This window comes from Hylobates moloch, unplaced genomic scaffold, assembly GCF_009828535.3.
Source record: "Hylobates moloch isolate HMO894 unplaced genomic scaffold, HMol_V3 SCAFFOLD_15, whole genome shotgun sequence".
NCBI lineage: Eukaryota > Metazoa > Chordata > Mammalia > Primates > Hylobatidae > Hylobates > Hylobates moloch.
The window spans coordinates 59,822,535-59,837,870 of NW_026652290.1; the positions used below are offsets into that span (position 1 = coordinate 59,822,535).

Here is a 15,336-nt window from a genome sequence, read left to right on the forward strand (position 1 = left end):
ACTGGCTTTAAAAGTCCTAATCTTGTTTTCCCCAAACTTACCCTCCACCCAACTGCCAGAGATCTATCTAAAACACAAATTGGATCATGTGCCTCCATGGCCGAGAGATTTCAATGGCTGCCCTTTGCTCCTAGGATCTTTATTAAGGTCCTCATCAAGGCCAACATAGCCCTCCACAATCAAGCCATGTCTACTTCTGCAGCTTTATCCCTCACCACATTCTGCCCCAGTTTTATGCTCAAACAACGCTGAACCTCTGCAGTTCCTACCTCTAGGCTTTATACCATCCCTTCTCCCAGGAGGGTCCTCTTCTTGCTTCCTCACTTTTAAAACATATAAACTAATTCTTATAAGGCTCAGCAAACACGAGCCTTATCCTTATAAGGCACAGCAAATCTCTTCTAGGATGGCTCCCCTACTATGACTCACCCACACTTTGACAATCAACAGCGGTATGCTCTCAGAGTGGCCCGTGTATAGTACCATCACTAACTTAAAGTATTTTTAACCACTAATATTATCAAATCTCCGAGAATGAGTTCCTACCAGGTAGGGACTGGACTTTAAAAATTTTGTAATGGATGTTATTCTTCCTTTATCTCTTTGAAAATCTTCCAGATTTAGACAGTGAGCCAATAATACATTTGTCCCTGGTCCTAAGTCTCTCTCTGCTCTCCTGCCTGCCACTCTGAACAGAAGCAACATCTTTTTACTGTCTCTGTTCATGGGCAATCTCTGACTTCACAGTCAGGGATCATTTCCTCCATTCACTGAATGTTTTCATCCCATTATCTACAGAAATACAATTCCCAGTCATCTCTACCTTTTTCTGGACCTAAGAGTCCGGAATGTTCATAACTATAGGCCTGTAACTAATAATCCTCACTTATTGTCTGATCTGTTTCTGGTCCAGAGATTTATACTTTCTTGACTGCAGATATGTCTAATTTTTTACTTTATTATCACTTTTAAAGAAAGGAGATATGAGTTTAAAGTATGAAATCAGGGGGAGGGGGGAGGGACAGCATTAGGAGATATACCTAATGCTAAATGATGAGTTAATGGGTGCAGCAAACCAACATGGCACATGGATACATATGTAACAAACCCGCACATTGTGCACATGTACCCTAAAACCTAAAGTATAATAAAAAAATCTGAAAAATAAAATAAAATAAAATAAAGTATGAAATCAGAGCCATCTTGACCAGAAGCCCTCAAGTTTAATTTTTATGACTATTACACAACCTTTTAGATCGGGGTCAGCAATCTACAGCCCATGGGCCAAATCTAGCATACTGCTTATTTTTAGTATGGCCTGGAGTTTAAGAATGGTTTTTACATTTTTAAGTGTTTGAAAACAATTTAAAAAATACTTTGTGACACATAAAAATTATGTGAAATTCATATTTCAGTGTCTATAAACTTTTATTGGAACACACCCATGACCATTCACTTATGCTGTTCCAGTTACTGATTGTTGTGCAACAAACAACTGCAAAATTTAGTGGCATAAAACCACCACCACTTTATCACTTCATGAATTTTGTGGGTCAGGTATTCAGATAGGCACAGCAGTGATGACTTTTTTCTACTCCACAATGTATGGGGCCTCAGTTGGGAAGATTCAAACAGCTGGATCATCTGGAGACGTCTTCACTCATCTGGCATCTTTGACTGGGATAGCTGGGCTTAGCAGAGACTACCTCTAGAGTGCCTACCTAAGGCCTCTCTGGCATAGGTGGCTTCTCAATAGTCAAACTTCTTACATGGCAGCTCAGGAGTCCTAGTATGAGTGTTCCAATGAACAAGGCAGAATCTGAATTGCCTTTTATGATTTAGCCTCAGAAGTCTCATACTCTATTGTATTGAAGTAGTCACAAGCTCACCCAGATTTAAGTGGAAGGAGACATAGATCCTACCTCCTGAGGCGAAGAGAATAAAAAAAATTTGCAGCTGTGTTTTAAACCTTCATTTATGGGTTTCACATCATTTTATTGCAAGGATCCAGGATTAATGACTGATTTAAAATGTGATACACATCCAGGCCTCAGAGCATCCAAGCTTCAAAACAATTTAGCTTCACAAGAGGACCATCATCAGGGTCATGACATGTGAACAATTTTAATACTTTCCTATTTGCTTCTGGTCAGTTTTTAATTCCAAACACATAGAACACATGCATTTTTAAATGTTATAGGAGTAGACTGGTGCCTTAAAAAAGAGTAATTTGTATCTGTGTGATAGATAGCAAAAATGGCCCCAATTCTTTATCCATGCCCTTTCCTTATGGATGCTCCTTGAATCCGGACTGGCTTTGTGGCTTGCTTAGGGCAATCGAGTACAGTATGAGGTGATGGTGTGCCAGTTCAGAGCCTAGCCCTCAAGAGGCCTTGCTGCTTCTACTCACTCTTAGAAACCTGACCAACTACCATGAGAACAAGTCTGGGCTAGCCTGCTGCAGGATGAGAGATGCATAGCTCTGTGCTCCTACCTCCTACCACTGCCCCAGTTGACAGCCATTGGACTTCAAAAGCAGAGCTCCCTGCTGACCTGTAGTTGACCACAGGCATAAGGGGAGACCAGCTGAGAACAGCAGAACTGCTCAGCTGAACTCAGCCCAAATGACTGACCCACAAAATGAACTAAGTAATTACTATTTTAAGCCACTAACTTTTGAAGTGGTCGTTATATAGCAATAGTTAACTGACAGAATTTGAAACACAGCTTTTAATGATTAACTGTAGAGTGGAAATTTCATCACATACCTCAGTCCTACTACACTAAATCACTTTGGGTACTAATTTTCCAAAGCAGGCATTACTGCTGGGATCCACAGAGGAAGGCACTGTAGCTAATGCCAAGATCACATATGGGTCAAGCACTTGACGCAAAAGAAGTACATAACAGCAGCCATACAAGTAGCAAATGTCACTCTATCTGGAAGTTTCTAATCCTGTCTGATGCCAAGGCAGCCATAAGGTACCTCCCCTGTCCAGAGATAAGCGTGGCACCTGCAACCAGTGGTTAACTATTTAACTGGAATGTCAGAGTAACACATCAGAGCACCCCTGTAATCCCAGCACTTTGGGAGGCCGAGGCGGGTGGACCACAATGTCAGGAGTTCGAGACCAGCCTGGCCAACATGGTGAAACCCCGTCTCTACTAAAAATACAAAAATTAGCTGGGCGTGGCGGCAGGCACGCATAATCCCAGCCACTCAGGAGGCTTAGGTGGGAGAATCGTTTGAGCCTGGGAGGCGGAGCTTGCAGTGAGCGGAGACTGAGCCAGTGCAATTCAGCCTGGGAGACAGGGCAACACTCTTTGTCCAAAAAAAAAAAAAAAATTAGTTTTTATTAGGTTGAACCATATGAAACTGCCATTGTTGCAAGTCAAAATGTTTGTGTATCAGCAATTTCATATGGTTCAATCTAATACTGCAGGATTTGGCTCATGAACAAAAATGAGCAAAAAATAAAAGCTTCCTTCCTTTGCTTCTCTTAGTCTCCAAAGCCCTCACATATTCTAGACAAGTTTAATTCCTATGAACTTTTTTTTTTTTTTGAGACGGAGTCTCGCTCTGTCGCCCAGGCTGGAGTGCAGTGGCGCAATCTCGGCTCACTGCAAGCTCCGCCTCCCGAGTTCACGCTATTCTCCTGCCTCAGCCTCTCCGAGTAGCTGGGACTACAGGTGCCCGCCACCACGCCCGGCTAATTTTTTGTATTTTTTAGTAGAGACGGGGTTTCACCGTGGTCTCGATCTCCTGACCTCATGATCCACCCGCCTCGGCCTCCCAAAGTGCTGGGATTACAAGCGTGAGCCACCGTGCCCGGCCTTAATTCCTATGAACTTTTAAGGACATATATTAAGAAATACATAAAGCCTCGCTTATAAATACTTTTTTTTTCTCAATTCAAAACACCTAGTTTCCTTTAGGAGTTGTATTCCACTTACCAGACTTAAGGTAATTGGCCTGTGGGTCCCCAGTGGAGTATTAGGTCTCTCTACCTACATCTCAAATTTCTAGATCAGATCTGAGCACCCTCTTTTCATGTACCATTTGTACACGGTGAACCAGGATTCCAGAATGTTGTTTAACACAAGAGGAAGTTGTTGACAAAAAGGTATTCTGATTATTACTATCAGTGTGGGCTTGGTGTCAGTTGGGGGAGGATATATTTGATTTTACTCTAGTTTCTGCTTTTTCTGCCCGAGAGTTGCAACCAGATGGCTAGACTATCATCTCTGGGTCTCTTGTCAGTCAGAGCAGGAGAAGCCTAAGAGGCAGGATTCCTACCCCCGTATATGTGACTAGAGTGGTAAGGCAGTTTTCCTCCATCTTCCTGGGCAGCCACAACAAGACCCTGTGAGGAGGCGCAGGTGCTTCGAATAACTGGCACTCTCCCAGGCCACAGCCGAAGCCACATGCTCAGAACAGAGGCTCAATTTTAATCCTTCTGAGACACCATTTCAGGGAATGGCCAATATACAGACGTGTAATCAATGTAATGCTTTTGTGTGCTCGTGTGGGTCTTGAGCGCGTGAATTTTTTGCATTAACGGTTTTAGAATTTTCTGCCTAGAAATTTTTAGAATTACCCAAGTATAAATGCAGTCTTTTTTATGGTAAATGTTATTTCATGAGAAACACTGCATACATAATTTCAGCTTCAATGGTCAGAAGATCCTGTGCTTTCAAGCTTACTGTTAGAAATGCAAAACAAGGACACCAAAACTCCATCATCCCACCTCAGTTCCCTCAGTACAGGATGTTTCCCTCCTTCAAAGGTTTTTTATAAGATCTTTCATCCAGTGTATTTTACATAACCAGCTTTCTCTATTTCCCAAAGAAAATTGTTGCACAGTCTAATTAAGTTTTCCCTTAGGAAACACCACTCCTGACACACAAAGAAAGACAAAACAATGGTGGCAGATTGTGGAAACAGAAATATTTCATTTTTACCAACTGAAAAACTATAAAAATTAAAACTACCCCTAAGCTATTAATACGCAACGATTTGAAATATTAGCAATTCACAGGAGACTGGTAAAAAGTCCTTTGTTCATTTACTGTTTTTATCAAGTTCTGAATTCAGAACCCCACATTACTACTTTGACAACTGACAGCATCACAACCACCTAAAAACAAGTTCAGAGCGTTCTGTTGTAGACTGTATAAATGATGCTTGTTTTTGCATGACCTGTCTCAGAAGCACAGCCAAGGAGGAACTGAGTCTCACATGTTCACTCTCACAGGCCCATCAAAGAATTCAATAAAGATCTGATGAAGGAACTTAGGCTGGAATTTGGAAAATCTGGATAACACACCAAATTTCTAGTCCATTATCATATTATTTTTATTATAATGGCTTTGTAGTAAGTTTTAATTTGATAAAGCAAACTCCTCTCACAAATTTTCCTGCTTCTGGTGCATTTATTCTTTCCAAAATGCAAACCTGATTATGATACTTGATATAAAACTGTTGCTTCCCAGTGCTCACAGACTCCCTTTTAGGCCCCTGCAGAACTGTGGTTTAGTAGAGTGGAGAGTGCGAGTTTAGGGTGAAATCTGACTGCTCAACAGGAGAGTCACTGCCACCATCAGAGAACCTCTCTCTCAAATATGCATTGAACAAATAATGGTTTTTGCAAGCGTGCTGTGTAAGGGGTTCCCAAGATCACCCCTAGGATAAGTGATTCACAAGGAAGACTCACAGGATTCAGCATATAATCATACTCATGGCTATGATTTATTACACTGAAAGGATACAAAGCAAAATTAGCAAAGGGAAAAGGCTCATGGGATGCAGTGCAGGGGAGACAAGGCACAAGCTTCTAAGAGTCCTCTCCTAGTGCATACACAGAACACAATTTCCCTAGCAACAAGTTGTGATGATACACGTGAAATGTTGTCTACTAGGGAAGTCCACTAGAGACTCAGTGCCCCAGGGTTTTTATTGAGGACTGGTCACATAGGCACCCTCTGACTGGTACAGACCAAAATTTTAGACTTCAAGAAATAAAGCAGGTATTCAGCATAAGCCATATTACTTGTATAAACAATTCTGACACAATGAGCCACCCTTACCCATTCTGGGAAGGTCAAGAACCCTCCCCAAAATAAAGTTCTTATTTGCCAGCCCAGAGTCAACCTTGTAAGCAGACCTTTTCAAAGTCAGGTCTGCTATGATAACACTTTTTTTTTTGCACAGATGCCAATCATTAGCTTGGCTGGGCACCTACATATTCTGCCCAGACCTGGATGGGGTAAACAAAACTGTGACAGTACTCTGAGGAGGCGACTAAGGGAACAGGAATAGAGGAACACCCATCCTTTTCCAGTGGCAAGAAGGAAGGGGCAATGAGGACTGCTTCCTGGGAGAGGCAATGCCTGAGCCCAGTTTGAACGCGATAGATATTGTGATGTCCATAGATTTAAATGCCAACCAGGTGAGTGAGCTTGGTAAATTAATGAGACTAAGCTGTATCTCAGAAAGTGAGTTACCCATATGGACCAGGGCTATTAATCACTTTGATTCCCTGCTTTAAACTTTGTATGGCTTCTAAATCTCCTGCAAACCATGCAGCTCTGTCAGAGGTGGTGCCAACCTACTTTTCCAGTCCTACCTGTGATACTCTGCCCCTTCAGTCTCTGTGGTCCCAACATCCTGTATTCTTTTCAGTGCCTGGAGTATGTTCCTTTCTACCTCCAATACTATCCTACCCCCTACTCTGGACTGCCCATCATCACCCTATCCTACTTCACATGGCTATCTCCTAGTCATGTCAGGTTTCAATCCAAATAACATTTCCTCAGGATAGCCTTCTGTCCCCTACCCCCGAGTAGGTAGAGACCCATGTCATTTGCTTCCCAGCACCCAGTAACTTCTCCTTTATCACTGTGGGCACATTAAAGTCCGTTTCCTTACACATCGACACTTCAAGAGGGCAGAGACCATGCCTGTGTTGTTCACTGTGATAACCTCAGAGCCTAACACGGTGCCTGGTACATACTGGGCACTCATCAAACATATGAATGAAGAATGAATGAGGGCTCACTCCCCTTCCCCAACACTACACACCTCCTGTGTCTAAGGCACATGGCCTAGGCTAGGTCAACAAGTCAGTCAAGTGTTTTGACAGAAGTATTGGGAAAGAGGCACTGCATTGCTACAGATACAGTCTGCCTGAGAGTGAAACTAAATCACAGGAACGCACAGGTGAGAAAAGGAGATTTGGGGTTGCAATAACAGCCTGGATGTTGCCATTCCTAAAGGCAGCAGCCTGTGGACTTCATTTACCAGTAAACCCTCTTTCTGTTACTTAGGCTAATTTAAGTCAGGACTCTGAGATGTATAACTAAGAATCCTTATAGAAAAATAGTAACTGGAATTAGGCATGTGGTTGGTCCTAAAGAACAAGAGAAAGACTACCAGCAAGCCTAACTTGTGATGTCCCAAGCTACTGGCCTAGGGAGTCCTTACAGTTCCTTAAATTATAAAAAGGGTTGGTTATTGTTCAGGGAGAAAAGATGCTCTGGCTGGGAAGTAGAGCACAAGCATCCTGGCTGGGCATTATCCTAAAAACTACTTTATTTGTAGAAACTCAAACCAGATCTCCCAATAGGCTACAGAGAGACAAAAATTTCCCTTATTTTCAAGGGGGGTAGATATAATTATTGCAAATAAAAAGCTTGAATATCACTTCAAACTAGATTCTAAACCACATTAATAAAGCATTGGCTGGATAAGCACTTGAAAAAGAAAACAGTCACTAGCAGCCAGCACAGGCTCTCTAAGAACATGACACACTCAACTTACTTTGGGCTCCTTTCTGTTCCAGTCACTCATTTATTGAGAAAATTGTTTATAGGTACAGTAATACGTGGAGGCAGCTGACAGGATTTTCCTGCTGATAGATTTAAAAAAATGCAGGCTGCAGGCAGGTAATCCTGAAGGTAGGTGTCTTCTGGTGAGACACAGAGCTATGCCCTTGGCCCTATCTTGATCAAAACTTTGATGAGTAACATAGATGAATTTAGGGTTACTGACCCTAAGAGGGATAACATTCATCAAAGGAAAGAGGAGAATTCAAAAGCTAATATTATAAGCAAAAACAGGATGAAATTTAACTAGAACATATGTAAAGTCACTGCAATTAAATTGTTTCCCAAATATAGGATGATAGCAGTTCAGTTTTTGACGTCAGTAAATACCACAGTTTAGTGATGCAGCTACTTAACTTGGGCTGAATTCAGAAACATAATGTCTACCTCAGTTGGACAACAACTGGACAACCATGTTCCAATATGAGTACCATAAATGGTGACCAATGAAAGTGCATCCAGAGAGGGGAACCAAGACTAGAAAAAGTTTGGGGATCATATCACATAAATGACCATTGAAAGTTTACTCTGTAGATAAGAAATAGTTTCAAACAGAAAAACTTCCAGTACCTGGATGAGAATAAATAAATATATAATAAGTATTGAAAAAATACTTCAGTCTTCCCAGATTCTAACAAATGTGCTGTCTGCCATCACAGATGGCACACAGATACAAAAAACAAAAAACATAAAAAAATTTCCATTTAGTCACTGAAGTATCTTTATCATGATATATTTAAACCAAAGTCTTATACTCCACAGTTCCATTTCTAACACTGAACAACAACTCAGGTTTCCAGGAATTATGTTTTCTCTCAATTCTACTTTTTCCCCATGTGACAGGGATCAGTGAGAGCTGAAAGAGCTCCCTTAATGCAGCCTAAAAAGCATCAGCTATATGAGCCTAATTAAACCTCCTTCTAGAAGCATTCTGAAGGACCAGCTTCTTCCAGCATCATAGAAACTCTTTTTAGCCATGTTAATGGCAGTCAATAAAAACTGTTTAAGACCTACGCATTTGGTCCAGAGACATTGCCTCTATTGGATTGCAAGGTGGGACACTGAAGGGAAAATGACTTTCTTAAACCATTTTTGTTTAGGCCTCACTATACGCTTCTCTGGATGAGAGAGAGAGAGAGACAGACAGACAGACAGAGAGAGAGAGAGAGAGAGAGACCTCCCATTAGACAGAGAGAGAGAAAAAAAGAAACACCTCCCATTGTACTTGGAATAAAACACAACCTCTTTAATGAGGTCCCATAAGGCCCTGTCAATCTTTCCCTACCCACCTCATCCCTCTTACCCCAAGTCCTAGCCAAACCTCTGGGGATCCTTTCCACATCTCTCTCCCACCTCAGTGCCCTCACAACACCTGCTGCTACTCCTGCCTGGCAATCCCTTCTCTCTAACCTTTACCTTGCTTATTCCTGCTCATTCTCAAGGCTCAGGGCACCATGCTGGTCTCCCTCACAGGGACATTCTACCTTATACTTGCTGCATGACCTTGGGCAAGTTACCTTTGCTTCACCTTTCTGAGTTTCACACCTCAGAGAGAGAGATCCTCAAGCACTTAGCACAGTACTTGGCACACAGGAAATGTTTAAGAAATCATTGCCGCTGTTATTATTATTATCCTATATGGTAATGTCCATCATAGCTCTTAGTGCAATTAGATATTTATTTGTTGAAAAAATAGAAACACACCGCCCCCCCCCCACCCCCAGCCCCGGCTTGGATCCCACCTTAATACCTATTACTTTTCAGGCAATTTCCCCATATATTGCATTTTTGTAGAGTAAGATGAAATGAATGTTTACAGAGCATCGATCAATTCTCACTACCACCCTCAGAGATATGGTTTGACAAAGAAATTGAGGCACAGAGAAGTTAAATAACTGGCCAAGAGCAAGTGGTAGAGCTAGGATTTGAATCCAAGTTGGCCTGACCTCACAGCCTGTGCTAGGTATGACACCAAAGGCTTCCCTAACTCACGAACCTTGTCATCTAAGAGCAGGCCTCAGAGAAGACAGATCTTCATAGTTACATCCATCCCAAATGACTCCCAGAGATCTACTTCTCAGATCCTTAACCAGGATGGTGCTCCCAACACTCCCTGTGAACCCCTTCAGCAGAGCACTCTTCCCCCTGACTGTGAGAAGATGACTTAATTCCTTTCCACTGGAGGTTCAGCTGTTAAGGGGGTATCTTTCACCTCTTATACCCCTAGCAAACAGAAGGTATTCAATACATGTTTGCTGAATGAATCAAATGAAAATCTTGGAGAATATATTATTGCTGCAAAGTTGGGGAGTGGACTGAATTTTCATTAACAATATTAAAGTTTGGAATAGTTAAGAACAAACTTGACAATAATGGCGAGAAAAGTGGAGTTTATCTTAACCACTGTTACAATTGATAATGATTTCTGTATCTAGCCCTAGAGATTCTAAACGGTTTACAAACTGTGTGCTTCATAACTGTAGGTAGACTTTGCTCTACCTCTGGACCCTGCCTCACCACGACTGTTCTGCTATACCCAGTGGCTGCAACTGAGCCACTGTTCAGGACAGGATGCCCTTGATAAGTACCAATCTCTCAGTGATTACTAACAAATGGCTTGAAAGAAACAACAAATAATAAATTTCAGTGATGACTAACAAATGGTTTGGAAAGAGAAACTAAAAGAGCAAGTGATAAAGCAAATGAGAGCAAACCGTTAATAATTGGGAATATAGTGAGTTCTTTGTACTATTCTTCTAACAGTTTGTAATTATCAAAATAAGTTTTTAAAATCTAAAAAAGAATGTGTCCCAGAAGATTCCAACACACAAAGTCTAGTGTATTGGCCATGCTGGTATCATATTTTCTTGTCATGTGTCTCAAAACAAAACAAAACAAAACAAAACAAACACATTCTAGGCTCGGGTTTCCTTGCCCATCAGCCAATACCAAGGGAAAAGGAGCTCCTTGGGTAGCAGGGCACAGCCATGGTTCCTGGGTTTTGGCAAAGATTAAATTATATGCTGCTTGAAAAGTATTGATGAACTCATAGGTGTTTCCTATTGGTCAAAGCCCCAGCACTATTTCCCCACACCAGGTCCTTTATTCAGTCGGCTGCCTTCAGAGTTATTACCTTCCTTTTCACAAGCCTAGCTATGAAATCGGGCAAGTTTTTCCCAGGACCCTTTTTTTCTTTTTTTTTTTTTTTTTACTTTCTCCCAAGAAAAGCACAGAGGCAGTTCTAATGGTAAGAACTTTGCTGCTATTGTCTATGGAAAGACCTACAGGAACAAGGCAAAAATAACCATGGAGGAGTCATGAAGATTCCAGAAAACAGAAGACTCAAAGTGGTAGTTATTTGGTCTGTAATGACCACTTACTTGCTAGTACCCGTTTATTCTGTCATCACTTCTACCCATTCATCCTAGATCCTCCCCACCATACAAACCAGAATGCTTCAGCTTTCCCAGCCACTGTAACTGGAACAACAGAAACTTGTGAGCCATTAAAGTGTCCCCATGTTAGGAGAGTGCCAGACAGGTGTCACCTAACACTCACTTCTCACCTATATTGTGGGGCAAGTCAAGATTGTAGTAAATCATACCTCAATGAGAGGTTTTCTTAATGTAAGACAGCATATTACCTGTCTTCTCAGCTCCTATTTTGTGTAAGCTCCACAAGGAGGTAGGTGCATTATGTCCCATGATAATGTTCAACTTCATTTTTGGAGTGGCTCTCTGTAACTCTGATCAAGGCTTCTAAGAGCCCTCCCTAATGCCATGTCTTCACCAACACCTGATGCCTCCTACCTCCCCCACCTCTTCCAAAATACTTGCCTAGTTCCAGCCAGACCTCAAAGTAGTGGGCAGAAAGAAGATATGGCTTTGTGTAGGTTAGGGGGAAAAATGGGTTGTTATGGTTGGTGGAACACAAGAGAGGGAAAAGACAAGCATTATTAAAGGAGAGGACCATACTAAACCTACAAGTCTTCAACACCCTTTCTTCTTTATTTTAACTTTCACCAATCCATACTTCTTAGCTATGATGCCAGCCCTGCACCATCACCTGTCCTGCTCCTGGGAATCTCCTCTACGGGCCTGAAGGTGGGTCACAACACTTCAGGGAGGAGTGGGAAGCCTTTCTCTACTTTTTTCTACCTATGACCAGATTCACATCGCATTGCCGAGGTCAAGCAACATGACTCAAAGAGGGGAGAGAGAAAGTGTGAATTCTAGAGCCAGACTTGCACCCCTGACTATTCCAGAATTGACTGGACAGAAAGCAAGGCAACAATATTGGGTTAAAAGCCATTCTGTAGCAAACAAAAGCATAAAGAAGAGCGCAACTGGAGAAAAGGTGGCAATGAGCGTTGAATACACGCTGGGCACTGAAACACTTCTCAACGATCTCCGGTAATCCTTGAAGAGAGGGTATTATCCTTTTACAGTTCAAGTATTTAAGCTCAGAGCTCACTTTAAATGAAAGAGAAAATGATATGTTATGGAGGTAGAATACTCCTAGGTTAAACAAAAAAGAAAAAAGATCTATTTTCACTTAGCCGAAGAGTAATCCCATGATGCTACAAAAGCATGAGAACCACACTACTTAAAGGGTACGAAGGCCGGGACCCATATTCCCATTGTCTATAGATGTTTTGGAAGTATTAAACGAAATAAAAACACAATGCTTTGTTCAGACCGACTCCTCTCTCAGCCCTACTCTTTCTCCCTCCCAGCCTAGGATGACAAGAAGTGGCTAAAGGGAAAGTATTTAACAGGAGAACTGGTCTGGGAAAGTGGATTGTGGGTTGCTTAAACTAAGCAAAGACGTTGTGCGACCAGTTTTTACCTAAATTATTTTTCATTACTTCTCAAGTTTAGAGAGCATCAGTTCACTTTATCAGACTGAACACAGGGAATGAGGTCGCCTTTCCCTCCAGGCCACCACTGGAATCACCTTCAACACGTTTTTGACTTCTTACACAATCAGACGGCGGGAGGGAGGAATCTCATCCTCAGCTTCATAGATAAACGCACCTTACGGCACACACAAACAACTCGCGCACATCTGAGGCCACGGATTTCCTTCCAACTCAAAGTCGGAGAAGCGGCCAAACAAGTTTCTTGCCAAATCCCTAGTAGCTGCATATGTCCCAGGGCTGCACAGCGATAAAAACTTTGAAACATGCCTCCACATACCACCACTGTGGTCACTCACTCCAGATCCCGCCACCCCCTCCTCACAAATAACAAACGCAGGCTGCCCTGTGCAATTTAAAGCTAGACTCCACCGAAGCACTGGCTCTGCTCTGAAAAGCGGGAGAAAAAGATGGAAGGCTATTAAAAAAACAACAAACAAAAAACAAAACAAAACAAAAAAACAAACTACGGCCCCCGGAGCGGAGGGAATAAGACGAACTCGAAAGCTGGAGAAAAGTTAACTTTGCGGTGGGAAAATTTCCCTGAAAGACTAGCAAAGCCCTCACGATTTTCCCACCCCGGGACCGCCCGACGCTCGACGGCCACGGACCCGCAGTTCGAACAATGCCGCCAGCGGGAGGGAAAGTTCGCCGGCCCGCCGGGCGCCCGCGCTCCCACTCCCGCCGGGTGGGCACCCGGGCTTCCCGGGGTGCCTCGCCGCACCCAGCACCACCCGTTCTCCCCTCTCCAGGCACTCGGTTCTTTCCGCCCCCCAATATCTAAACAACCAGGGCGCGCCCTCGCTCCCCGGAGCATCCGACCCCCGGCGGCCGACAGAGCAGGTCCTCCCGCCACGGGTCTGGCCCCATCAGCTCCGAAGCCAGGCAAAGGGCAGGAACGGGGGAGGGGGAGCCAGGCGGGGGCACCGGAGGAAAGAGCCGCAACAGTTATGGCGCTCAATTCCTGCCCGGTGTAGCCGGGAGCTGCAGCGGAGCTGGCGCGTCCGCCCCCGCCCCCCGCCCGGGCCACCAGGCACTGCCCGGGCGGGCAGAGGGGCCACCAGGCACTTTACCTCAGCCCACACACGCTCTCGGCCCCAAGGCGCTGGGGACGCCGGAGGCGACCAAGATGTGGAACCGGAGCGACCCGGAGCGCGGCGAGGCCGGGCCGGGACTGTGCGCTTCGCGCCGCCCGCTTCCACTCCCGGAGGCCGCCGCTCCCGCCGCCCAGCCGGCGCGACGCCCCCAACCTCGCCCGCGCCGGATCCGGCCTCCGCGGCGCCTACCTTCGCGCAGCTGGCTCGCGGCTCCTGCCCGGCTCCACGCCGCGGCCCGGCAATGTGCCAGGTGAGTCCGGTCGGAGTGGTAACCGCCCCCCTAACCGCTCGCTTTCTTCTCTTCCCTCCCTCGCACCTGCCCCTTAATCCCCTCCTCACCCCCGCCCCCCTCCGGGGCCGCCCCCCGCGCCTCAGCTCCCGCCCTTGGCCCTCGTCCGCCCGGCCCGTCAGGCCTCAGCGCTGGGCAGGCGGTTGGGCGGCGGCGGCGGCTGAGGCGGCGCGGAGCACTATTGTATTCCTGACACTGTGCGCTCCCACGCTCCGCCTCTTCCCTTTCCTTCCTCCCCCAACCTCTCCTCCCACCCACCGCCGGCCGCGCTCTCCCTACCGGAGCGGCTCCCAGCCGTCTGCCCGCCGCACGTTCTTCTGGCCGGCTGGGCGCCGTCGCCACGCGCCGCCTCGACGTCCCGCCCACTAGCCGCTCCCGCACCCGCGGCGCCACGTTCGAGGTGGGCTCCCCTTCGGTCCAGCTGGGTGCGCCACTGTCCGAGACGCCCCAGCCCCGCCGAGCGCTAGAGAGGACGAGGTGCAGATGCCTCGGCTGTGTTGAAATACAGACTAAGGTTTTCACGGCCCCTTCCAACTCTGAAGTTCCAAAGTGGGACTCTCATACATCAACTCTGCGGCCGCTATTGATTTATGTCGCTTGTGCTTGAATTACCTGTAATAATAAAGCCAAGGTGGCTATTAACATAATTCATTTATTCAGTTGCCAGCACAGGTGGTTTGTGATGTTGTGTGGCTTTTTCGATGTGTCCACTGGTTAGGCTATCGCCCACAGTTATTTGATCGAATGCCAATCCAGGTGTTGCTCTGGAGGTATTTTGCTGATGTAATTAAAGCTCCTAATCAGTTGACTTAAAGTTAGGGAGATAATCCTGGATAATCTAGGTGGGCCTGACGGAATCAGTTGGAGAGCCTTTCAATCAGGGCTGAGGGTGCTGAGTACGTCAGAGAAAGAGAATTTCCCCTATGGATGACACCTTTGGCCGGTGCTCATTGGTTCCAGCCTGCTCCTGATCTTCCCTTCCTGACTGTATGCCCTACAGATTTTGGATTTACTTAGCCACCACCACAATCGTCTAAGACAATAGCTTCGAAGAAATGAATGAACAGGGAGTGTATATACGTATATTCCCACCACGCGTTCTTCTGGCGGGCTGGGCACCGTGTGTGTGTGTGTGTGTGTGTGTGTGT

The 15,336-nt window shown here is 44.9% G+C and overlaps 1 protein-coding gene across 4 annotated transcripts in view; it reads right to left on the minus strand.

Moving 5' to 3' along the window:
• Nucleotides 1–14,543, minus strand: part of LOC116483172 (protein Jade-3-like) — a 59,696-nt gene extending 45,153 nt beyond the window's left edge. For 3 of the 4 annotated variants that reach the window (XR_009209950.1, XR_009209949.1, XR_009209952.1), the window contains exon 1: nt 14,089–14,203. The gene's annotated coding sequence lies outside the window, so the exon portion shown is untranslated. Of the gene's footprint in view, nt 1–14,088; nt 14,204–14,467 lie in introns of those variants that run through there. The other variant, XR_009209951.1, reaches the window with a different exon arrangement.
• Nucleotides 14,544–15,336: the final 793 nt, after the last annotated feature.